General features: G+C 37.0%; 1 protein-coding gene across 1 annotated transcript in view; it reads left to right on the top strand.

Annotated features, from left to right (window-relative positions):
- FRY (FRY microtubule binding protein) overlaps positions 1-26,460 on the top strand; it is a 256,359-nt gene that overhangs the window by 28,162 nt on the left and 201,737 nt on the right. The window contains exon 2 of the mRNA XM_062567139.1: positions 7,550-7,722. The gene's annotated coding sequence lies outside the window, so the exon portion shown is untranslated. The remainder of the gene's footprint in view (positions 1-7,549; positions 7,723-26,460) is intronic.

The following is a 26,460-nucleotide window of genomic DNA, read 5'->3' as shown; positions in this document are numbered from 1 at the left end:
CATGTACTAGTGGTGCATGAACTGGTTTCTGGATCATGGACTGGTGCAAATGAACCTTTACTTTTGCCTTACTTGCCGGACCAAAACTCTATTCATAGTTAGACTTGCTTGCAGTCAGGTAGCAAGCCACAGAACGCTGCTAAGAATGCAACACAGTACATCAAGTGCCAGAAACGTGCTGAGCTTTCCTGTTGATTGACACTAATGTTGAGTTTTTCATGCCCTCACTTACCTTCCTTTTTAATCATGTACAGAAACAGTCTTGTCTTTTAACCTCTGAAGCGCTCCCCCATTATTGCTTTGATTCACAAAACAAGGCTGTGTCTACATGGTTGCTTTCACCAGGAATAAGTCTGTGCTGATGCTGAAAAATGAAATCTCTTCGTTTTTTTGTCCTGCTTCATCCAGCCAGCTGTCTCATATTGGCCATAATAGTTCTTTTGGCCATGTTCAAGTCTTCCCAATAAAAAGTAATGTGAAGTAGAGAGAGTTCTGGTTATTTTTTATTGCCTCCCCCCCAACATATATTTCAGATGTTAGATCCCTTTAAAAGGTTATCTTATTCTCTCCTTTTCATTGCTGAAATCCTTGACAGATGTAAGTTAAACAAGACTTATGGGCAGCTTTGAGGTGGAATTTACATAGAGTTGTTGTGGGTGTGTCTTTTTTTTCTTTTTGAAGAAAAAAGGAATCTCTTAAAAAATAGCCACATAAGAGTTTAAAAATAGAATAGCCATTGCTATTGTGGTGATATTAGTATTGTGGTGTACTGATACTCATTTTTGAAGTCTCTGGAGAGCCAGTAGGGAGGTGTCAGTGACTGCTGTGGGAGGAATCAGGTGAAGCCCTGCCTTCACTGAACTTTTTTTCTTTTTCTGTTTTTCTTAGTAGTCTGAGCTTTTTGCTTTGTGTCACTGTTATCTAACTTCCTACTAGCAGCTTTAAGTGAACACTTTTAGAACCACAGCATGTTTTTAGCAAGCTGCTAATTTCCTATGGATATACAGTCAGTTGGTAGGCTAAGCTAAAAACTGAACTTTTGGTCACAAGGTAGACAAAAGAAGTTGACTTTATGTATGTTTGGTGAGAAAGAGTGAAATTTATTTCTGGTGACTGTATACAAAATCAGTACAGAGTAGTGCCCTCAAAGTATTGATACATTTATCAATCTGTTTCAGAATATGAAAGACATCCTGGAGGCTCAGACTCTGCAGCCTCTTTTTCAGCTTCTTGCACCAATTTAGAGCTGGGGACTGCTTAGTACTGATCATGGAAAACCAGATGAGAAGTAGCCTTGGTTAGATACAGGCAACTGATAGAGTTCTGTTCCTTCCAGCTCCCAAATCAAGAGTTTTATGTTATGTTACATATTAATAACTGAGTTGAAACCTGCTCTATTCTTGCTAAAGCAATGTGTTCTGTGGTTTGAATGAATCCCTGCTGCCTGTGACTTACTTTCTACCTTCTGTGTTAAATACTTTCAGAAATAAAAACTGTAAGTTTTCTATTAACATGAATGGATATCTCACCTAGTTAAATTTAAGCTCACTGTGATACTTAATCAGCTTCTGGACAAGTGTGGGTAGGAAAAGACTTTAAAAAATAGGGGAAAATCATTAAATAAATATTCATAAAAAATATTATAAGTGATACATGACTTAAATTGCTTTTTTCATTCACTGATGTTAAAATACACCTTTTCTTGATTCTCTTACAGAATATTTATCTCTAAACCTCCACAATAATATATTTTATTGTGTAATTCTGCCTACTTTTAATTAGCACAAACTTATTAAATTTAATTTGGTTCTAGTGTTTCCTTTTTTTTTAAAAAAAAAAAAAGTGAACTGCAATTCTGATGTTCACCTTCACCTTTTTCCCCTAGTTTACCATCTCAACACAAAGATACTGATATTGAAACTTTCTCTGAAAATATTCAAAATATCAAAATTTAATGTTAAAGAAATTACTGATGAAATAGCTGTTTAAGCTGAAATCATTTTGTATTCAATGGAAAGAGAAGGTTATTGCCAGAGTAGCAAAGTATTTCCATGATCCTCAGCAGGCATTAACCCATTCTCTGCATGAATTATTTCTCCTAATAATCATTTTCATATCAGGATCTCAGAATTAATTACAACTTTGGGAAATATTTTAGTTGCTTTTGATCCATTCTTCTGTTGCTTTTTTCCTTTGTCAAGTAAGTTGCCTTTCTTACAAAGGAAGACTGAAAGAATTATTTCTGTGTGTACTCCCTGGTTCTTGCATCTCTCTCCCTTTTTTTTTCTCTTTCTTTTTTTTCCCCTTCTCCCTATTAGTTGCAAATGTGAGGGCTGTGGTTGCTGTTTTGAACCCCACCCTTAGGGTTGCTAGGCAGATGAACTTCGTTGCATAAGTAACCTGTTACTGAACAGGCCATGGCAGCACACAGCAGGCATCTAATGAACAGCCAAATTTGGAAGGAAGCAACTTCTAACACTTACTGTTTGGAACGAGACCTTTCAAATATGGGGGAAAAAATGTTTTAAAAAAAAAAGATAAAAAGCAATCTTTGCCAGCAGAAGTTGGTGTAAAGAAGTTGATGTAAAGGTCATGAATGCTTGAAAATATTGGCAAAATAAAAACTATTGAAAATTATCCTTATTCCTAAATACTTATTTTTGAGGTCAGCTGAAGCTTAACTATGTCTTAGTAGTCCTTATAGGTATAGCCAGGATGATAGCCCTGAAATGTATGTCCTGGATTGCCTCTATTCTATTTAAGGATTACAGATGTGGATTCAGGCTGGCTTCACTGCTGGCTTCCAGGCTGCTTAATGATCTCAGATGAACTGCAGAGATTTCATGGGATCTGTTCAGTTTTGTTCCATACAATACATATTTGACTCTAATTACTCAAATCTAGACATCCAGAATCAGACTGATTTCTCCATCCCTGCTAAGTGGTAAAATACTTCTTACCTTAGTAATTTATATGTGTATAAATATTTGAAGTAGGATAGTAATGGTTTTCAACAAATAGTATTAAAAATTTGGCTGATAAAACTTTTAGGGGGCGGGGAGGATGCTAATATGTAATACCCTTGGCTTGGAGCTTTTTGGAACTTAAAAATCATTCTCCTTATGTCCATTTCTGCATATGGTTCTCAGTCATCCTAAGTTACCACAGTTTTACCACACTGGAGATATGAATAAAACTATTATTTGGTGAGAAAGAGGAATTGCGGGGGTTCTGTTAGCTTAAAAATCAGTCAGCTTCTGGAGATTGTTATCTGGCCATCAGTTTTTATCATCACTTTTGAAGTTGGTAAATACAGAAATATTTGGAGAGAAGTAAATCATGTGAAGCTGCATGTGGGAAAGAACAGATACAGAGACTAGAGCCCAGAAGGGTGGTGAGATAAGGGGAATAAATTTCAGGTGGGTAGAGAGGGTGCTGTAAAACAAAAATAAGCAGATACAAAATCATAGCTTTCAAAATGCAGAAGTGGGGACAATGTTAGGAACAGGTTTGTGCTAGCTGGTGGCATTTCTAAGACTAAATTTTTCCTGTTACTAAATCTAAAGTCAGCTAAGAAAAGCTCTTTTATTGATATTTTGAATTATGGTCAGTGGTAGCTTTAGGATTTAGGCATAAAGTAGGCTCAAGCAGCAGGTTGGCAGAAGCTAGCCAGCCTTGTAAGACCTGTCTTTGTCCTGCCTCTACTTTGGTTATGGCTTTTCTTGAGTTCAAGCACTAAAAAGTTGTCCAGGCAGCCCAGCACAGGCTGGTTTCTGCCATTTTCACCTGGGGAGGAGTCAGACTCTGCGCAGCAGCAGCTGTAACTGCTGGGGTGGCTCTTTTCAAGCAGCCCTTTTCGCCTCTGCTTCCCCCCATCCCATGGCAGCCAGCCTGGTTTCCCATCCCAACCTGCCACGTCCCCTCCTGCTTCTGCGCTCCCCACGGCGGCTTTGCGTCTGCTGCTGCTGGAGAGCTCTGAGCTAGCGGCGCGCGGCAGCTGCAGGGCCCTCGGCTAAGGGCCGCTGCTTCAGAAATCGCACCATCTGGCTGCTCACCAGAATGCACTGTACGGGCATTGTATTTAGATCACCTTGTGTCTGGCATCTGGATTTTATTTGTCTGCGTGCTTGATGAGATGAGGGTTTGAGGGCTTGCTTTTGTGGGTGATCTCTACATAAGATATGAATTATAAATTATGAGTTGGCTCAGTAACAGATGTTGACATTTGCACTGGTGGAAGCTGTGTGTGAGGTGGTGTTCAGTAGCAGTGTGAATTAGAAATATCAGACAAACAGGTAGGGCTGGTAAAGAATATTTTGCCCTCTTAATTAGAAGACTCAATTCTGACCAAAGCCCAAAGATGGGCTAATGCATGAAATAACCAGTGATATTTACAGTAGTAAGCAACTTTGTGGTATATATTTCTAGTGTTTTTTTTAATTGGTGGGGTTTTTTGCTTGTTTTTGCATGTTTTTGTATAGAAGTTGCTTTATGGTAGCTAAAGAACAGAACAAACGACACTTAACAAATAGATACATAAATAACATGCTGCAAGAAGGCCAAGAGAGGGTGCTAAAGTGATGCAGCTGGTACCTTCACTAGTTTTTCTTTATTTTCTTGAGAACAATGTGTATTTTGACAGACCTACTTATTTGGGGATTTTTTACTGAACTATTGTAGACTAACTTTTGTGAGTTTAATACCATGATTTTCGGAAAACATCTAAACATTGTTTTATATTAGAAAGACTATTTCAGAAATGCTTTTTAAACACTAATGTTTACAAGTACCACCTAGAAGATTCATTAATTTTGTTTATCTCTAAGAAGAGCAACAAATGAAAGTCCTGATTATTTGGAAGGAAAAATTGAGCACAGTGAAAGTGTCAGTGATCTCTTTGATTTATAGATCTTGTATTGTGCGTATTTTGAGACTGATACATAGCAAAGCAGTGATTAGTGCAAATTGTGAAACCTGTGGTTTGGTGGGAATAATACCTACGTAGGAATAACATACTTACAAAGAAATACCTCAAGAAGAATAAATAAAGTTACATAGCATATGATACTGGTGTGCTGTCTTTAGGGTTATACTAGTTACATCCATACTGTATTCCAGTTCTGTTTGCTTATTTTCCCATTTGTCCTTGCTCAGGGTCTCGGTCTCTGCACTGGTAATACAGGACAACGTTCCTTTTACTGGCTTGAAAATGTGATATGCCTAGGTATGGTTGTAGCATTTGGCTGGAGCTTGTATGATTCAGCTTGCCCTTGGTCTTTGAAGTGAAGTATGCGCATGAAAGTCAGTATTTACTGTATTGCCTGGGAGTCTAATGTGAAAAACACTCCCTCCCTTTCCTCTTGATCCTTCTCCTCCTCTGCAAAGCAAACTACTACTTCAGACTACCTGAGATCCAAATGTGCAATTAGCACACGGATATGCAAAACAGGTGATTTCTTTTAGGAGACACTCTTATTATTAAACAAGCGTGACGTATGATAGACTAATTTCATTGTGCTGTATTAATGGTCACCCAAACTATTCCATTTTACTTGGATCTTTTTGTTTATTTTAAAATTCAATAAACCTTTTTTGTCCAAAAATCTTGTACATCACTGTCAACATCTCAGCAATTTGAATAGGGTCTTCAGCAGGGAGATGAGAAACTAGAACTGAAGTGTTCCTATAAACTAGTCTACTGTGTGTCAGTTTTTATTTTCCAGAACTGGAGAGTGTCTAAACCATAGGGGAACTCAAGCAAACCTCACCTTTAAAATCCAGCTTGCATGTAACAAAGGTACATGAATTTGCAGAGTTTGAAGCAGCAGATCTGAGCCATGAACTGCTACATCTATCTTGGAGACTTTTAACTCGAATGCTATAGTTTTTTTCCCTTAATGTTCAGAAAACTTAAATTCTTAAGCATAAACATGGAAGAAGGGAATTATCCAGATATTTAGTAATGCTTCTTAAAGCGTAGGGAGAGTTACAGTTGTGTGTTTGTGGGAGACAATTGCAAACGACTTCCCAGAAGAACAAGGATACCAAAAAGATAAAGATAAAACTAAAAATGTATGGGTCTTTGGTAAAGTAATACATGATAAATACGTGGAAAAGTAGGAAGGGAGAGTAGGGGTTGCATTGTTAAGGGAAGGGTGGGGAGAGGAGACAGGCTTGTAAAACCCCACCTTATGAGATAGCAGAAAATACTATTTGCTTATACTAGAATCAGTAAGTCTTTTAATTAAGTGCCCTATAAAACATTTTACTGGGCTACATCTATCGGCATCAAGTAATGTTTTGGGCATTAGACTGTCCTGTTTGCTGTTGTGGATCTAGAGTATTCAGTTTGAGATACTGTGTTCAAGAGGCTATTCTGTCAGCACTACGGCTGTCCAGACAAGTTGTGAGATCTCTGTCCTTGGAGGCAACCAATCCTTGGACAAGGCTTTGAGTAACCTTAGCTAATATTCAGGTTAGCCCAGCTTTGAGCAGAGGCTGGATCAGAAAACCTTCTGAGGTTCCTTCCAAGTTAAATTATTCTGTAAGTCAATGAAGGACCAATCTAAGCAGATTGCTGACTCACCAGTTAAGAAAACAAATATGCTGTGTGGGTACAGATGTGTTTTCCTCAAATATAGGATACTTTATTTTCATTCTGCGAAGCTTTTGGCTTCTAGGTACTTGGCTTCCTGGAGCAAAAAAGATCTCTTACTGATGTCACCTATCTATTTAATGTCTTAATTCCGCAAACTTAAAGTGAACATTCAAATTCTATTCACAGTAACAGAATTCAAACTGGATTTGATAATATTTGATAAATAGCCCATGTTTATTTTAATAGAGACTGAATTAAAACCTAGAAGGGTACATGGATAATAGTATGTCGTAATACAGTGGATGTGTTGCTCAGTTAGTATGAGCACTGGAGACAACCTTGTGCTCCTCTGGTACTGTGACCATGGAATCCAAGCTATGAACCAGATGTGCAATGTGAGTAGACCCATGGTCCAAAGGCAATCCCTGCGTAGGGATCTTTGGAGATGAGAAAGGTTTTAGTGAGTACAGTGGCAAAAAAGTTACAACGTTTGTTTGCACCAAAAAGAAACGTGGTCTGTTTCCTGTTCTAATAGGGACCAAGAAGATAGACTTGAATGGTAAAAGCAGATTCCTGCCCCTAAAAGTACTGCTCTGTTTACTTCTGCTTGAGGAATTACAGCTCAGCTCCAGTTTTGCTGTTGCTTTTGGTTTTGATCAGAAATCTACAAAGAAAGTCTTATTCGTATTGTTGGTATGAAGACATGTTGCAATTAAAAATTACAGTATTTACGTACAAAACTTTTCTACTTGTTTTATGTCTGTATACAAGAACATGAATTCCTTGTTAGAAAGTTAACAGCAAAAAATTATTCAAAATAGAAGCAAAAATTATGAAATTTTTGAGGTCATGTTTCAAGACTTGGATTCTGCTTAATCTAAACTGTGAATAGTGATACATCATGCTGTTGTCCAGGTGACTGAAGTTTAAAACAACTGTTATTTTCCCTAGGTAGTTGTGGCGGCTCACAATGCCAAACACTGGTCTCCAGGAAGCAAGCAAGATAGCATCCAAACTGCTTATAGTTAACCCATTTCTGCCTGAAATAGAAAACTATAAAAATTACACTGCAAAGTTAAGGCATTAACAGAGATTGCTATCGGAAACTGTTGCTTCAGGGAAAGGTAAGACTTTGTTTTAAATGTCTGTCTTTTGGAGATTTCTAAGAGATTTTTCTATTAGCAAAATTCATAGCAAATTTTATTCTTTAATGAATGTGTTTGTTTATTGAATAAATGTGGCAACTATTAACCATTTTTTCAGTAAGTATTTTTAAATATTTTGCATAGATGAAAATATAAAATGTTACATATATTGGATTTCAAAGCTCATGTATAGTTCTTATTAAACGTATTATGTGCATGAATTTAAACATTTGATAATGACTGCTTTTGGTGATTATTCTTATGACCTCACTTTAAATATGAGTTACAAAGCTGTGTGAAGACAGTCACAATCAACATGAGATTATGTGCATATTTTCAGTACAAATATTTATTGTCTTTTTATCATAATGACAGCTGGCAAACCATTACCATGAGCTGAAGAAACTTGTGGTTTTTAACTAATCAGATACAGTGCAGCTTTTCCGTTACTGCCTTCCCGGGACTGAAATGTCTTAGAGAATACCATTGGCTATATTTGGTTTTGTAAATGTTGGTATATGTTTTGCAAATAGATGAATAAGCATTTTGTATGTCTGCTTACTAAGTATCTGAAATAGCTGCAGTTACTAGCCTGTATTTATATCTCAAGCATATGGGGGGAGAAATAGAAAGGAACATGAGTAATTTGTCAGTGCCCTTCCCTTGAACAACAACAAAAAAAATCTTTTTTCCCCTATTAGAAAGAGGTTGGATAGGTTTTAACCTATCATTACTAAGTTCTAGTTAGTCCTTCTGTCATAAAAATGTGTGTGTGTGTGTGTATATATATATGTGTGTGTGTATATATATATATATGTGTGTGTGTGTGTGTGTGTATTTATATATATATATATATATATATGGGGGTGTCAATTAACTTTGCGCTGTAATTAGCTGTCAGTCACAGTCAATTATATAGTTAGTAATATTTCTCTTGGAGCTCTAGGGAAGCAAGTGCTCTAAATTCTATTCCACTGAAGAATGAAATATTTTATCTTGCTTTTAAAGAGCAGTACTCTGAAGATTGTTGATGAGGCCACAGATTGCCCAGACTGAGTAGTTACTTTCTTTGTTGACTGTTTAAATACAAAATTTCTATTTTGGCTTTTTGAAGACCTTTAGGTGACTCCTTCAGTATTTAGGGACAATTACTATAATATCAATACTATTCCCAATGATATTTTACTCTGATATTGTCATTATTTTTATCTAAGACATTGCAGATCAGAACAAGTAGGTGGATGTATTTGTGCTGTGTACAAGTGTGATATGTCTTCTAAAACTGTATGGCCATTATGAAGATGGTGGTTTTTGTTGTTTGAAGATAAGCTGTTCTGTGCAACAGGCCTGTGTACATGCAGGCTGACGTGGCGAGGTCTCCATATAGCTGAGTCTGCAAGTTCGGTTTGACTTGTGGCAGGGCTTTAGGACACATCTCTACAGCAGCATGTACAATTTTAACCTGCTGTAGCATCGTTAGCATCCTGAAATTCATTTGTCAGTTACTGAAGGGTGGGAGGGAGATGTCTAACCCATATGAAGTAACGCAGTCAAAGGAGTGGACCAATACTACAGCGACAAGATTGAGCATGTGTTGCTGGGCCACGTGAACTGGCAGGGAATGTGTGATGACTCTGGTCTGGAGACATATGCCCATATGTAACTACGAGCTTTCAGCTGTGAAATAAGAGCACCATTTCCTAAGCTATCTCTTGACTGTAATTCTAGTACTTCCTATGTCAGACTCAAAGATTAGACTTGACTATATCTGGAGTAGCTTACCTGTTTGACAGTGCTCAGAAACAACTGTGATTATACTACATGCTTTGTGATTTTACTTCACAAAGAAGCAGTTTAAGAGGATACAACCTCTCAACAGCTAAGCTACTGGCCTCTAAGTGAAAGTGTTATCTCATCATAGCACGCTTACCACACCAATGAATACAAATTTGGCATGTTAGCAGGTATCCTATTAATGTTCTTGGATTTATGGTTGGAATTACCTGCCTATGCAAGCATATGGATGATTTTTTATTTTTAAAGGGGAGACGAGACTGACATGATGTGCTCTTGTGAGATTTGTCACAGTCTTAGAAAAAACAATCCCAAAGTTTCCCTGTTACAAGTTCCCTAGTACATGTCCCATGTAACTAGAACAGGCTATGATTTTTATTACACTGGAGATGTATTAGAAAAAATAGTAGCATTGAAGCTTGAGGAATGTGATACTGTAAGCTTTTGATAGGCTGAATAACCTGTTATTGTCTGAGTTCTTCAAGAACGAGATATTACTGGCATCAGCAAGAGACTGCTAAAGGTTCCCCTGCTCCTCATAATCGCTTTATTTTTTCCTCATTTATTTTTACACTAAATTCTAAAATTCTTCTCTATGATTTATATGATTTGATGGTATTTTTAGGAGTATATTTGGCCAGCTCTAAACTGAATTCAACCAGTTCCATGCTTTTGGTTTTGGTAAGGAATGAAAACTTCAGGCACATCAAGCCATGTGGCAGTAATCTAGGAGTTAAACATATGCTTAATTATGTGCTTTATTTGCTAAGTTAGAGTTTTAAAATCTTGCAAGGTAGAGGATTTAAACTCAACCATTTTATTTTCTTTTAGGGATTTGACATAATTTTTAAAAATTCAGGCAACTCCATTTCCTTGCTCATTTGATTGTGAATCCTATGTTAAATATGAAAGTCCTAATTTTTACTTAAGTTCTGTTAACAAGCATTGGTTTATTGAGTGTCAAACACAGTTGTAGCTCCTAGCAGCTGTAGGTTTAGTAAGTTGTTCTCCTTCTTTGATGTCATTTTTTGGAGAGACTTTGTGTGTTACAACCTGACTACTTGGAGGAGTCATGTTCTGTATTTGCCTCAACCGTGTACATATGTACATGCACTTGAAAGAAAGAATGAGTTCGCTAGAAAGAAAGAATGGATTATACCATTTTCAGTGTGCACAAGTTGGTGGATGAGATATTTAAACGGGATTGGAATGATATTACAGAATCACAAAATAGCTGGGGTTGGAAGGAACCTCTGGAGATCATCTGATCCAGCCGCCTGCTCAAGAAGGGTCAGCTAGACCAAGTTGCCCAGGACCATGTCCATTTGGGTTTTGAATAACTCCAAGAATGGAGATTCCACAACTTTTCTGGGCAACCTGTACCAGTTCACAGTAACTCATACAGCAAAATGTTTTCTTGTGTTCAAATGGAATTCCTTGTTTCAGCTTGTGCCCATTGCCTCCTGTCCTTTTACTGGGCACCACTGAAAAGAACCTGGCCCCATCCTCTTTACATCCTCCCATCACGTATCTATACACATTGATAAAATCCCCCCTGAATCTTATCTTCTCCAGGCTATACAGTCCCAGCTCTTGCAGTCTCTCCTTATAATGAAAGATGCTTCAGCCTCTTAAACATCTTTGTAGCCCTTCACTGGACTTGTTCCAATATGCCAGTGTCTCACTTGTACTAGGGAGTGCAGCATTCCAAGTGTGGTCTCACCAGGGCTGAGGGGAAGGGTCGCCTTCTTTGACCTGCAGGCAATGTTCTTCCTAATGCAGCCCAGGATGCCCTTGGCCTTTGTTCCAGGAGCGCATTGCTAGCTCATATTCAGCTTGTCCACCAAGACCCTCATGTCCTCCTCTGCAGGGCTGTGCTCCATCAAGTCAGCACCCAGCCTGCCCTGGTGCATGGGGGTATTCCACCCCAGGTGTGGGACTTGGCACTTCCCTTTATTGAACCTCCTGAAGTTCCTATCTGCTTATTTCTTCAGCCTCTTGAGGTCCCTCTGAATGGCAGCACAACCATCTGGTGCATCAGCTATGCTTTCCTCTTATGTATTACCTCCAAAATTGCTGTGGTTTCATTCTGTCCCATCATTCACATCATTAATGAAGATGTTAAACAGTATTAGACTCATTATTGACCCTTAGGCTACACCGCTAATGACTGTCCTCCAGCTAGACTTTATGCTGCTGGTCACACTAAGCCTAGCATTTTAGCCAGTGTTCAGTCCACCTCACTGACCGCTTATCTAGCATGTACTTCATTAGCTTGTCTATGAGTGTGTTACAGGAGATGGTGGCAAAAGCCTTAATGTTATGGTAAAGATCGTCTACTACCTACCCATCACCCACCAAGATGTTTCTTACTTGACCCTTAGTCATTCTCTTCCTCTTTCATCATTCCTAATTTAAAGCCCTCCTTACCAAGTTGGTCAGCCTATTAGCAAAGATACTTCTGGCCCACTTTGTCAGGTGGATCCCATCTCTACCAAACACCTCTTTGTCCTTGAAGAGCATCTCAAGGTTGTGGAAATGGAAACCCTGTTGTTGACATCAACTGCACAATCAGTTATTGACTGCAAGATCCATTCAGTCCTCCTCAGGCCCTTTGCTGGTGAATGGAAAAAAAAAAATTGTTCTGCTATTTTTAGAGATTCTTGCTTATTGGTAGCATGATCTTTTAACTTCTCTGCTTTTTATGTAACGCTCACTACCTTTCAACCAGTCATTTTAATCTAGTGCAGAGATCCAAATGAAGAATGACACTTGGAATTTGGGAGAGGCAATATCATTTTCCCCAACTAAATATATATGTTCTAGCTTGAAATCTCTGTTCTGGGAAACAGATCAGTATCATTCATCAAGTTATAGTCAAGAGTATTGTTACTGACTTGAATAAAGTCTATTCTCTTGCTTAAATTTAGATAAATTTAGCTACTCAATGCTATTTTGCTTGGATTAAAACAGATAACACTTTCCCTGTGTAGAACACAGGGCTGATTGGCGGGCTTTTTTTCCAAGTGTAAGCGATTTTTCTTGTACATGGCTCTCTGTATAGTAGAATGAGGAAAAATGCTTTCATTCTTAATTTCCTCTTTATGCAGAAATGAGCTAAAAAGTCCAGAGATGTACTAAATTCTTTCTCAGCGGTGATGTGCTATTTTAGGATATATGCTGACCTACTTTCTGTGTTTCCAGAAACAGAGCTAAAAAAATTCAGCTAAGATTGCTGAAAGATTTGGATCAGTTTTTCAGTGTATTTCTGTATGTAAAATTACACACACATTTTGGTATAATTTCAGTAACAGCAGCAGAGAACCTGCCTTTTTGCAGGTTTGATAGGAAAATATTTCCGTTCTAGTGGAGCAGTTAATTTAGAGTGGTGCAGTTCTCAACTTTGAATAAACTTGATGCTTAGGTAGGAAAAATCCAGAATTACTTTAAAAATCTTATTATAAACTTTCCAGTTTCTTCAGCATTGTTTTAGATATTAGAAGATAAAATCCATTTGAATCATTCCCTTAGACTGTATGTATCTCTTTATTAAGTAGTCTGACCATCAAAGAATGTCCACCTATTAGTTTGCCATTCCTAATTAAAATAATGATGCATACAGCTTGGGATTTATATAAACAAATAATGAGAGGAAGACCTGCTCCTGCCCTCTGCTTAGGGCAGAAAAAATTCACAAGCATTGCGCTCACATCTGTGCTCTTGCCAGCATAGCAACTATGCTGATGGAAGAGAATTTTTGTTGGCTTATCTTCCTTCACTCATGATGACTGTACTGCAGAAAATCTTGATGTGGCATTCCTCTCATCTGACATTTATGATCATCCAAAGCTTAAGCAACTGTAAGTCTAAATAAAAGTCTGCAATTAATGAAAAAAGAAATGAAATTCCAGAGAGCAATTCCCCCTGTCCTATGTTAGGGGAGATAAATTCTCCCTTCCGTCTTTCTTTTAGCAATAGATGGGGTTTAGACACAGGCAACTTAAACTTTGAATGTCTACAGTTAGGTGAGAGAAATCCTCTCTCTTGTCTGTATATACCACACCTAGATTAGGAAGTTCTGTTTGTGGATCTGTATTAATGTAGTTTTACTGGGAGAGGCTGGACAATGTAAATGAAGCCTCAAAGTATCATGCATGGCAGATCTTTCTATGGTTAATAAGCAGGCCTGTCACTTTTCTAGAAAGTGCTATGACCCACTTAACTTGTGGATATGGTATATGTGTATTTTCTAAGACATTTGATCAGCAGTTCTTTTTTTTGATTACATTGTATAATATAAAGAATGTATACAATATTATAAAAATATGGCTCCAAATATTCAGTTATAATTGATAACTAAAGTGAGTGATAGTTATATCTGAGTTAAGAATCTAAAACTTCAGTATTTTTTAAAGCATTTGGATGATGTAAAATCTCCATTGATTGAGTTTCCAGTTGGTCCAAATGACCCTCACTTACAGTCTTGTGCTGTATTTTGTTCTATGCAAGCAGATGCATCTTGATCTTTGTATTTGAGACAAGCAGTTTATCTGTGAGTCTTATCTCTTTTGAAATTCTCCATATCTCTGTGTTTCCATTCTGCGTAGGAACCAAAGGAATCCCAGGTTATTTATTCAGGTAGAGTTACATTTATACTCTGTGCTGTGAGAGCTGTTTCCCAAGTGTACTGCTGTTTGAGTAGGGAGTAGGATGGAAAATTCCAAATAACTGTCTCTGCCTATAATAAAAATAATATGGGCAACAGTGTTAAGCTCGATGCATAGGTCTGATCTTGATACCATACTTTTCACTTCCATAGCAGAAGGTTGTTCTTAAATGCAGAAGTCTCTTTATTAGCTAAATTTATAGTGCTAACATGACAGTAGTGCTTGACCACAAGAATGTATGGATACTACAGCAAATCAACTGAAGCACCTATCTCACTGTCACCTGTCTTGCTGAAAATAGTTTCTATAGTATTACCTCTTTTTCTTGGATGTTTTCATAATTACTGAAGTGTTTAGGAATGAATTTTTCATCTTTGTCTGTCCTAGGGACTGATAACGACTTCCTAGAAATTAATCAGCTTATGATATTCTGTCCTGTCACAGATATTAGTTAAGTACCTCTTGAAACTAATCTGAAATACCAGAATATTACAGCTAATCTGAGGTCTGTGACTATACTACACCAAAGCTGCATATTCTTTATCTGAATGTTTTTGAAACTAGATTAACCTCAGAATTATGACCCTCAGTCTTAAAAGCCTTAAATGGCTTACAGTCTAGCTGAAAAACTATTTCCTCCTCAGTATTTTTTCACTGCCCTTAATTTGGGAGGCTAGAAAACGTGGTTGTGAATTTGCAAGAGACAGAAGGAAGATAATGTTCATGTAGCTCCTGGACTGCGGAATTAATTACTACAAGAATTCAGTCAGCCTTGCTATGTTTTGGAGTGTTGCAGGAGTTACCTACCTTGGCAAGCTTTTTTCTAAGCTCTTAATTATACTTATGCAAAACAAAGTTTTGAAATCTTGCATAGAAATAACTGTAAAAGACAGTAGGAGTGGAAGGGTGTTTCCTTTTCTTGAAAGCTGATGTATGTGTTGATTAATGATTACAGTCACTGTGCAAAACAGTGTTTTAAAATATACTTACTGCACTGAATGTTGGACTTAAACTAGGATATTGCAGATTTTTTTTCTCTTATACATCTCCAGAGGCTTGACATGTTCATTTAACATGCGCTACACTTTTTCTCAGTTGTTTTTGTACTTGTCACTAGTTAGATTACATAAACTTAGTTTAAAATTTCAGTTGTATGGTTGATACTCAGGAAAGTAACCTTCCCCTTTTATTCTTTTGTTGCAAGTGATTTTTTTCCTCTTATTTTCTCTGCATATAATAGTATGTATGACTTTAAAAAAAGAGTGTTATTTCGCTCATGAGCCTTGGTTCACTTCAGTTTTGTGCTGGTGAGACACTTTCAGTAACACAATCCCAGAAGGGAGCATCTGTTAAATGTATGATCTATTTTGCCATTTTCACTTGTATTACAGAGCTTGCTATGGAGGTGCAGCTACTCTCTTCTGCTAATGATGTCTGCTACTTAAATATTGTTTTGAAATATATCTGTCATACTTGCAAATTAATTATTATTGAATTATTGTTGAATTACTGTTAATTGTAGGAAACTCAAGCCAGTACATAGCCGCATAGAATCTCATCCAAAATTTTTAAACATTTTTCTGATTCACTTTTGTTCTGCTTGTATTAATAATAGCTGTGACCACTTAGCATCCTAACCTGAATAATCATAGGAAAACTGAATAGTCAGTTTGCATCTGCAGACTTTATTAGTCACATCCCTCCCTTAAATGAAACAGTGGTACACAGGCTATCTAAACAAACTGTGGTAGATTTGTAGCAAAGTAATACAGCAGAGTGTGCGTGTGTGTGTGTTTTTTTTTTTTTTTTTTTTTTTTTTTTGTTTGTTTGTTTTTCACCAGTGGTGTCCAGGCACAATGTTTCAGTCATGACTTGGATGTCATCTTGTCATCTAACTCATGCTTTAAAATGTTAGAGGAAAAATAGTAGGTAAAATCATGAGCTTTTAATGACACTAAAAAGATTGTGCTTTATAACCAGTTAGGTCCTGGGGAAAAGAAAGCAAAAATTGTTCTGAATTCAAGTAAATTTGGACAGGGAATTTTATTCTCCCTTTTATATTTTGTTTTACTTTTCCCCTTTGCAGTCTTTAAGCATGTAGAGCTTTTCATTTACCCTTAAAGCAGATGAGACTGCCTGAGGCACTCAATGTAACTTGCTATTGGCCACTATTTCTTGCGGTTTAGAGAATGAGTTTCCTCACATCCTTTCCAGTTTCCTATTTTTTACACTTCTTCCATGTACTGACTGTCTTTTTTTTTTTTTTTTTTAAATCTCTGAGTATCAGAAAAAGAAAAGAAAGTGCACATTTAGAATTTGGGCAGGTCTTCTGTTCATCACTTTCTGCCTGTTGCTCCTTCACTGACAAGGTCAAAGGAGCTCCTGACTACTTGCAAAGCCCTGTTTAAGAACCGGCGTAGAGGAACTTTCCCTCAACCCCTCTCATTTTACCCAGGCAATGCTTTGCATACTGCAGATCTCACAGAGATATGTCAGTTGTAGCCAAAGACACATAGGACTTCTGAGGAAAATGTCTTACTTAGGTTCCTGCATAAGAATATTAGAAGCCTATTTTTTTACAATGTGGAATTCAAATTCTAGACCACCAGCAAAGCATGAGTAAGCAGCACTCCTAATTAAAGAGCAGATGAAAAGAGAGGTGACATAATTTGTGTGCGTGCGTGCAAACATGCAGATAAGTCATTTATTTCATTTAAAGAAAGTGTCCTACAACATTGTAGTGTGAGATGCAATTAGTAGAGCTTATTAATAGTCTCAAATGCAAAATAAGTGCTAGAAATAATATTACACATATTTAATATTGTACAATTAAACTGTAAAAATCAGGTCCTGTATGTCTACTACAGGGGTAAGTAAATGAGAAGTACTCCTAGGCTGGTGCTATAGGTTTGACTTTAGTGACCAGTCTTCCTGTAAATGGAGAAACTTAAGGGATACAGTTGCTATTTGATGCCAGTAACAGTAGAATATGGCCCTGAATATTTAAATTCTGCAATTGATGCCTTAGACATTTGGCTTGCTGCCAACTAGCAGTGTGATATAGGCAAGTTTTGCAAATGGGAGTTAGCTGGAGCTCTCTTTCTGATAACTCTCACGTGATGAAGTAAGTGGACAAGCAGTGACAAGTCGTGACTTCCTGCGCGTGTGTGAAGAAGTGAGGCAGGGAAGAGAGCTATCAATTCCCAGACCATCCATGGTGTGAGGTGTGACACCTGCTATAAAAGATTGCACCAAATTCCCATGCATGCCCTCACACTCTTGCACAGGACAAGTCTCACTTTCTGCCTGTTTTGGAGGCAGGTGTTACTCCAGTTGCAAAGCTAAGCCCAGAGAGACTAGTTCTTAGTTTTGTCTGAATATCTGGCAGAAGAATTTGTGGCTGTAAAGAACATGAGACAAGGTTAGATTTGGAGCCACAGATGAGTGGCTTCCACTTTGCATGGAGGAGCCTTTTAAGTGTTGGTGGTTTTTACCACAGGTCTTGTAAGCTTGCTGAGCCTCTGAAAGTCTGTTTATCCACTGGTTATATGAGACTATCGGCCTTTTGGAGGGGAAAAAGGACTTCTCTAACTGTGGAGAACTTGGCCTTGTGACACATTATTTAACTGAATTTTCTGAAACTTAAGAGAAAATGAAAAGACTGTAATAGACATGTAAGTTTTCTTTTTAATAACTATTTGTAAATTTTTTTTAAGACCTGGATCATGATTTTTAAGAGCTTGAACTAATAATCCTGGGTTCTGAAGCCTCTTGATGCACTTCTGTGACACCTGCAGTGCTGTGCTTGTTTGATATCATTATGTAAGGGTGCACAGAAAGGAAAAAATACTGAAAATGGCAATAGAGGTTCACATAGAAGTGGGTGGGCTGGATGCAGGTATGTGGTGTTCAAAAAGCTGATCATGTCTTTTAACAAATTTTATATTAAAGTTTTACTACACACTATTTTATGTATAGCTTTCACTTTATTATTTTAAAATATTATTACCGCTTAAGTTGCTGATTATATCTTCAGAATAATGGCCAAACACTGTTCTTCTCACCAGTACCCCCCAATAATACATTTCTTGATCAATGTTAACAGTTTTCTTTTGTGGACTTACCTTTGTGGGCTCTGACTTCGAAAGCAGGATGGTCCACTTAGATAGTTTTACTGTTTACAATTGTTATATTTATTTTAATTCTCCTTGGTCTTCACTGGAATGAATTAGAATTGAATCTGATGTGAAAGTGAATTGATCTCAAAATTATTATCTTCTACGGGTCATTTTAGCATTCATATTCAATTCTTAGAAGTTATTAAAACTTTTTTTTAATATATGTGAGCTTTTGCATCTGTATTTGGAGTTTTTAAAGATAGTTTACACATCCATGATACACTAGCAATGTCATGTTGGTTCTTGTATACCAGTGACTTCTACACTTAGTTGAAACTCATGTTCTCCGTGGCATGTCTCTGTTAGTTGTTCGAAGTAGATGGTAAAGATGTTTCTCTGTTTCTAGGAGCTCTGGTCGCGAGTGAATAACTTTATTTTCTCACACTTGGGACAGTTATATAAGTAGTTCTGAGAAATCTGAAATACAGCCTTAAACAGAGAGCAAATAGAGTACTTCTCTAGCAAATGACAGTTCAGACCTAGAGAGAGAATGAAGTTGAGTCAAAGTGTATATAAATCTGTATGTAATACTACCCATAATAGGGAATAGGGAAAAGGCATGCCAGACAAGTTGCTTTGAACTTAGTTGATTGTGCCAAATGCCAAGAATATTTCTCATGTGGGATTTTGACTCCCCAGTGAGTTACAAAGAAGATGTATACAGTTTGTGGATGTAAGATGTAATATATGTGTTATGTTAGATACCAGCTTAAGAATTTAAGATGTGGTTTAAAGACTGCTTTTGTCTTTGGGGAAAACTGCAGAATAGGCTCACATCTTTCACTTTGTATGAATTAGAATTGAATCTGATGTGCAAGCAAATTGATCTCAAAATCAGAATCTCCAAAATTAGTCCTCTGTCCAGTAGTATTGCTTTAGTAGATGCTTCCTTGATCACTAGATGAAACAAAGGGCACTAATTTAGAGAATCAACTGAATAAAAGGAAGTTTATGTTTCTACCACTGTTATGGATCCATGATTAGTGGATCTACTTTTACTGTACTAACTTTCTAGAATTAATTGCAGTTAAATGGTTTTCTTACTCAGTGCAACATACTGCGCATCTAAGTAAAATAGGCTGTTGGGAAGAATATGGAGAAGCTAGAAAGATACAGACTCAAATAGTCAAGCACAGTCTGAGCTCATACTGCATAGTAAGGTTTTCTATGATCTGATTCCTCTAATAGTGTTTACAAATACACTTCTTTTGAAGCTAACAGCATGGTCTGTGCATCTAAATTCAGGTATGAGAGACAGCAAATGAGAGCTCCTGCCCTGGCTGACATGTGGGATCATGAAAGCCTTGATTCAGAGTTTAAATGGTTCTGGAGAGAAAGCAGTCTGAGTTCTTAAGATTTAAGCACATACATTTTCCCTGGATCCAAGCTTAAGTGGAAGATGAATGTTCTAAATCTTAACTTTAGTTAGTAACAGATGATACACAGTGTATTTCATTATGTGGATGTAGAAGTAATATCACTCAGCAGGAAAAAGTTCCATCATCTGCTATTAAAGAGTGAGTTACTGTTACTGGATCCAAAGACTGGTGGTAGTTGTCTTGTTTTTGTTTGAGTGGGCGATGATGCAACTTGCCACATACTGCCTCAGGGGTTCAAGGTCACATCCTTGCATTAGATTAAAGCCTGCTGGACCTTAAGTATTGGTATTCAGGGAGGATGTGGTGGGAACAAATGACTGCATGGCAGGTAGTCTGACACTGCAGGAAGATGTAGAGGGTGAGAAAGGACCAGTAATGAAATCTTCACAAAAGCTAAGGAGGACTGTGTAGTCGAACTTCTCCCTTTTCTAACTGGTATTTATTTCAGTGTTTTATAAAATGCTCTTCTGATGTATTTTCTTGCTATACAAGAAAGAGATGTGAAATCTGATTTAGGCCTATCCCATTAGTGAATTTGCGTAGGGCAGGTTTACTGAAGGGTGAAGTAAGTTGCCGCCCTTTCCTGTTTCCCTCTTCGTTCATATGATTTCATGTAACACAAGCAATTCAGAGTCTTGGTCACATGGCAGCCCCCTCCATTCAGTTTGTATTTGCATCCAGCTCTGAAGCATATGCAACTTCAATATGTTGGAATTTAATAAATCTATGTATTTTCAATAGCCCGTTTATATATTTGATTATAACCATCCATGAAAAGTAGAATTTTCTTTTTTATCTATTAGTTTTCAAGACAAGGAAGAACACTGGATTTCATAAATCTCTGGGATCACTTCAGACAATGACCTCACTTAACAGCAAGCGAAGAATAAAGTCTTTGTAATTGATGGAAAAAAAAATCTGTAAAAGCATTCTAAATTATTTTCCGGTTCCAAATGGTTTACTTTATTTTTTTTTCCCTGTCCATAATGCTTTTTTGCAAAAGCGGAAATGGATTGTTGCATTTCACAGATACATACTAACAATTTAAATTATGTAAAATAGTCAAATAGTCAGAAGTAATTTTAAGTAGAAAGTTGCCCCTTCTGAAATCCAAAACATTTGTATTGGTACTTTGTTTCTACTATTCACTTTCTACGTAGAATGCAATAGGAGAAATGGACACATCTGTTACTTTTTATTCAGGACTACTACTATACCCTGCTAAGTAAAATGCCTGTGATGCCTTTAGGTCTTTTTCCTAAAATCATATCGGTTATTTCTGAGCATATACCTAACAGGTCGCAATGGGAGAATGGCAAGAGTGAGTCTGTATTTGTGAGCGGCAGAGTTGTGCGGCACCCTCAGCCCTTGCTTATTGGGAAATGGGCAGCGCAGGTGCCCCCGCGGTGCAGCCTGTCCGCGCAGCTCTGCGGCCGTCCGCAGCAGCCACTCTGCTTCCTCGTCGGTGTCTGTCTGCGTCGTTATCTGCTAGAAAATTCCTCTTTCCAGGATTTGCACGGTTTTTCTGTTGGAGAAGGATTAGATGTGAAGTTTTTGTGATCATAAGGCTGTAATAGCTATCATGTGTTGGGTACATCACTGAAATGAAATTATTACAAATGCATATTAGCAGTATGTGAATTATTTTGCTTATGAAACAGAGATATGAGTCAGTTTCCCCAGTTAATATGGAAAGTGCATTTTAATGTATCAAATATCAAAGGACTAGTATCTCATTATTAGATTAGTGTCTAATGGTATAATTTGTTTTTTTTGTAAGCAAACAATATGATTAAAGGTGCAAATTAAAGGTGCTTTTCTTCCTGCTGAAAGAAATACTTTCTATGCCAGTATATTGATTTTAATGGATTAATAGATAGTGTTTCAATTGTAACTCCAAAAGGCTATATTCCTCTCATATTTTTTCTGTTTGTGTTTGAGGAATGCAAGGAATTTTCTGAGTATAAAACTTATTTCTGTTTTCTGTAACTGTAATTCAATATTAAGTTACCACAAATTAAAACCAGTGTACTGTATGGCAGCAGCTAGTACTCTGATTTTGCACGCTGTAAGGTCAGATGTTGCCTGGCAGCTAAGTATTAATTATAATGTTTTATGAGTCAAGCCTTTACTACAAGAGCAGAAATTAATGCGAACCTGAAACGATCTCTTTGCTTTCTCTGAGAGCATGACCGAGACTAGTTATTTCTTGTTCTGGTGGTCTTATACCTACTTCAGAAAAGTGATGCTTGACCTGAGAGGTTTTTTGGAAGCTGAGGCCATGTCAAACCCAGCCTGTTTGTTCATAACAACATTAGACTGCAGAAAAAGAGTTAGTTCAAGCACAGAGTTGCTCAGATGTTCACCTTCTACAGATTACAACAACCGGGTGCTTTAAGAAAATGAAACTAAGAATTTTTGAAAAACAGTTGGAGGGTTTGAACAGCTGCATGTGGTTTTTCCCTTTTAACTTTTGATTCCCCATTTTCTCTGGTTAAATTGTTTACCTTTTCTATTTAAAAATACAAAGCAAAAGAGGTTAGAGACTGTATAGCACAGACGCATTTGTGGCTCTATGACTGTTCTGCCTTGTTTAGGGGGCTCAGACCTAGGTAATAAATGCTTTAAGAATAGAATAAAAAGACTTTCTGAACAGGCATTTACAGTGTTAAACAGTCAGTCTCCTTCAAGCAAGGAGCAGGTGCCCAAGAAGTCTTTATAATGTCTGACAGTATCAGCTTGGTTCCTTTAAACCTTTCTGACACCTGTGAAACCCACTGGGAATGCAGCACCTTCTACATTGTTTTTGTAACCTTCGTTTTACGAACATTTTAACTAGGCTTAACCTAGCACAGTCACAAAAATAAACTGTTCCACATACCCCTGTCTTTTTGTCCCTTGTGGCAGCACAGTTATAAATAAATAAATGAACAGTTAGTGTTAACCTAGGCTTGTTCCTAGGCAGCCTCCCAAAGCCACTGCTAGCACAGCACAGAGGAGGGCCCTCTGGGCCGCCGGAGGGAGAGACTGAGGCGAGAGGAAGGATGAGATCTCGTTTCTGTACAAGTTTGAAGTGTTAGTAAAATTCAGACTTAATCCTTTCCTGCCATAGCAGCCCCTTCTACATACATGCCTAAGAGGTCTCAGCCTCCTTTGGTAGTATTTGCACACCATTTTAGTCTAGTATGTATAGCACAGCGTGAAAGTCCATGAATTAATGTTCACTGTTGTGAAGATGACTTTACCATACCGGATGGGAATTTACTGGGCTTTTTTTTCTCCCATAATACAGATTTTCTGAACCAGCAGAAAAGGTTCATGGAAGTGCGGACCTCTTATAAATCTTTGCCAGCATGAAAATATAGTCAAAGTATAATTTCTGTTTACACATTTTTTTTATCATTTGAGCATGTTCATGATTCAGCACAGAAGCTTTACACAATAACTTACTTTCTTTTAGTAATCTCTTGTGAAAGATCTTGTTTAAACCTTTGATAGTATAAATAATTAGTCATCTTTTATCTTCTATGTTCAAACAATTGTAACAGATAAATGACACTTTTTATTGTAGAAATGATGTTGATTAGACCTATTGCATTGTAATCTTGGTGCTCTATTCTATTGTTAATTATCATTTTAATCAATCTTCCAGATAAAAGGCTTAGTGAAGTGTAATTTTGTAAGCTACTCTATAGATAAAAGGCTTAGTGAGAAGTAACTCCTTAAACAACCCTATATCCCTTTAAAATCTATATGTAAATATTTTATTCTCTAGTACCAAATATAAGTTCAAACGATTAATCTTTTTTTTGATAATGGCTCAATCATTGGATTCTTGATTTCATTCTGAATTGCTGGATGTGTATGATAGGAACCTTGTGACTTAATTGCTTATAAATGCCAAGTTTGTTTGTAAACATCATGCTTACTTTTTTCTGGTTATATTTCCATTTAGGAAGGTGTAAAGCTTTCCTCTTTAGAAGCAGATAATAGCAGGGCTGAGAGGGATACTGTCACCGCAACCTTAGTGGAGAAGGAATCACAAATCTTGCCAATTTTTTTTTCTTCTTGTGCAAAATCTCGAAGTCTATTGAGTGCTTCTTGTTTCTGCTTTGTTTCTTTGCTGTTATAATTAATAATCAGCACTTCAATGTCCCTCTTCCTTCCCATTCCTAGATTTGTTCTTGATATTGTGCTGTAATTTAGGGCATTCTGTAGCGATCTCTTGGGTGAGCACGCAGATAAGTTTTTACAAGTATCACTCAGAAATGAGGAAATGACCACCAGGAGATACATAAGCTAAATCCTTGAAAGGGAGTTGGGTTACAAAAACAGCAGCAACAGCTTTTAAACACCACCAGCCTCCTCAGCTTCTGCTGCTTCGTATTCTTTTTCCTGCTCCAGACTTTCAGTTTTCAGACCATGTGTTTGCCTATGTGTGACCTGTTAGATCTGAATGAATTTTCAAAGTGTATCTTCCACAAGTGATTCTACAAAAGGCAATTTAAGCATGAGTTACTTGGGCTTTTCAGATGTCCACTTCTGAATTTCCACTGTTCTAACCTGTAGGCCCTGCTGGACCAAGGCTTTGAAGGCAGGTCTCTGGCTGCGGTACCTGCCTGAGCTTTGACTATTCCAGAGGCAATTTTCCCCTTGAAAATGTTCCATTCAGCATGAATATTCATGGGGCTGTAGACATATACATATTGGAGCAGTTTCAACAGGAAAAGTCAAGACCTTTTTCAGAATAACTTGTAGCCTGGTGGTTAAGTCACTTATTGAAGATTTTATTTGAAGCTCAGCTTCAAATAAGCAGTGTTGGATCTGAAAACAACCTGACAAACATGAACCTCAATCTGCCTGTTGGCTGCCTGAGCTCCGATCCCTCGTTCCTCGGTGCCAGTGCATTTACGTGGTTGTCACTGTGTGTGTGTGGGGGGGGGGGGGGGGGCTTCTCTCTGCTTTTTTTCCTTGGCATTTCCTACTTTGGAGATTGTAGGGCTTTAAAAATAGCCCCCTCCATATCTCCCACACAGGAAGGAAGGAATACAAGTTTACAGGCTAGAGAGCAGGGTACTTCAGGCAAAGTTACATAGGGTACTGGTCTTTGAACTCAGGATTAGTTTTGTGTTTAGGCTGCACTGTCAATGGAGGAAAAACAAAAATAATTCTAGGAGTGATTCTAAGCAAGTGGAATCCAGTGGTTTTTATTAATTTAATATATATTAAAAAAACCCTTTATATTTACATTGGATTTTTTGTTTAGTTTTTAAATATTTTATTAGAACCATATGAGTTTATGCGTAAGCACAAATTGCCACTATTTTAAAAGTAATTTGAAAAGATTTTTAAAATTATTTTAAGTTACTTTATCATTTCATCTCCCTTTCAGTGAATGTGGAAAATTAAAGAATTGCCACATGGGTTACTTACAGTATCAAGGGAAGACTGTTGAAATTTGTGTTGATCTTAAAAATAAATAAATATGATAAAATGTCAAAAATGCATTTTAATAACTGTTACTTTTCAGTTTTCACACATGGTTCAACTATATATTTGCTCACATTTAAGCACTTTTGCTCTTTAGAAAGGTTTTCAGATGCTTTGGTTTTGTTAGGCTATCATTTTTATGTTGGCTCAAAGCTGAAAAATCAAGTTCAGTTGGAAAAGGGGAAAAAAAGGAAAGCTTCTCTGACCTGTATTTTAGTATTATTATTAACTGAAAAAAAAAAAAAAAAAAAAAAAAAAAGAGGATGAGATCCACATATGCTGTAGATTTGAAGGACATTAGAGAAGTATTTTGGACTCTAATGATGAAGGCTGGTGCCTAGAAGAATTTTTTAAAAGGACCTGAGCAATTTAGGTATACAATTCCCTTTGGTTTCAACCTAATTCCCACTTCACCTGTTTTGGAGTCCAGTGCGATTTTCAAATCTTATTTCTGCATGTAAACAGAGATTAATCATGTGTACTCATGATGATGACCAGAAATAATCAGTTTGCTATCTACAATTAGTATTTACTTGGTTTAAATCAGTTTGGTTTAAATAATCAGTTTGTTCTGAGTTATTTCTGGATCCAGTGTTGTTTAAGCTTGGCATCATACATCTATAATTTCAACTTCCAGCTCAATGTTATTTAACTTCTAGAAGAAGAAGAAAAATTTAGCAGACTCTCTGCATCAGTCTGCATTTCTAACACAATAAAATGTTAAAAAGCTAATATTGTTTTATTATTTCCCCTTTTCCCTTCCAAAAGCATAGAGATGAGCAATGTATTTCTTGTCAGCCAAAGTAAAGGTTGCACTGAATTTCATATAAAAACTATATTTGATTGTAGTCATTTTATAATTCTATATACATATAGATGTGCAGACACACACCCCCAATAATAATTTTTTTATCGACAAGGTGCATTTTAAAGTATTAACATTTCAAATGCTTTAAATGATACCAGTTTGCCTTAAGTACCATACTGGTTACTTAAGTAACTTGATTACTGACACTTTAAATTACCACTCTGTTTATTCGCTTTGTCATATTAAAAGCTATTGTTATTTTAATAGTGTAATTCATGTAGTTACAAGAACATTTGTTAGTTTTACTAATAAATTTTCTCTCATTTACGATAGAATTCTAAGAAAATTAACAGGTTCATAGAAGACACTGGGAGGATCTCTCTTCTATCCCTCCCAAATGT

Source organism: Rhea pennata, chromosome 1 (assembly GCF_028389875.1).
Source record: "Rhea pennata isolate bPtePen1 chromosome 1, bPtePen1.pri, whole genome shotgun sequence".
NCBI classification, from domain to species: Eukaryota; Metazoa; Chordata; class Aves; order Rheiformes; family Rheidae; genus Rhea; species Rhea pennata.
Note: the sequence above shows the minus strand (reverse complement) of the source record. Positions and strands in the feature narration are given on the sequence as shown.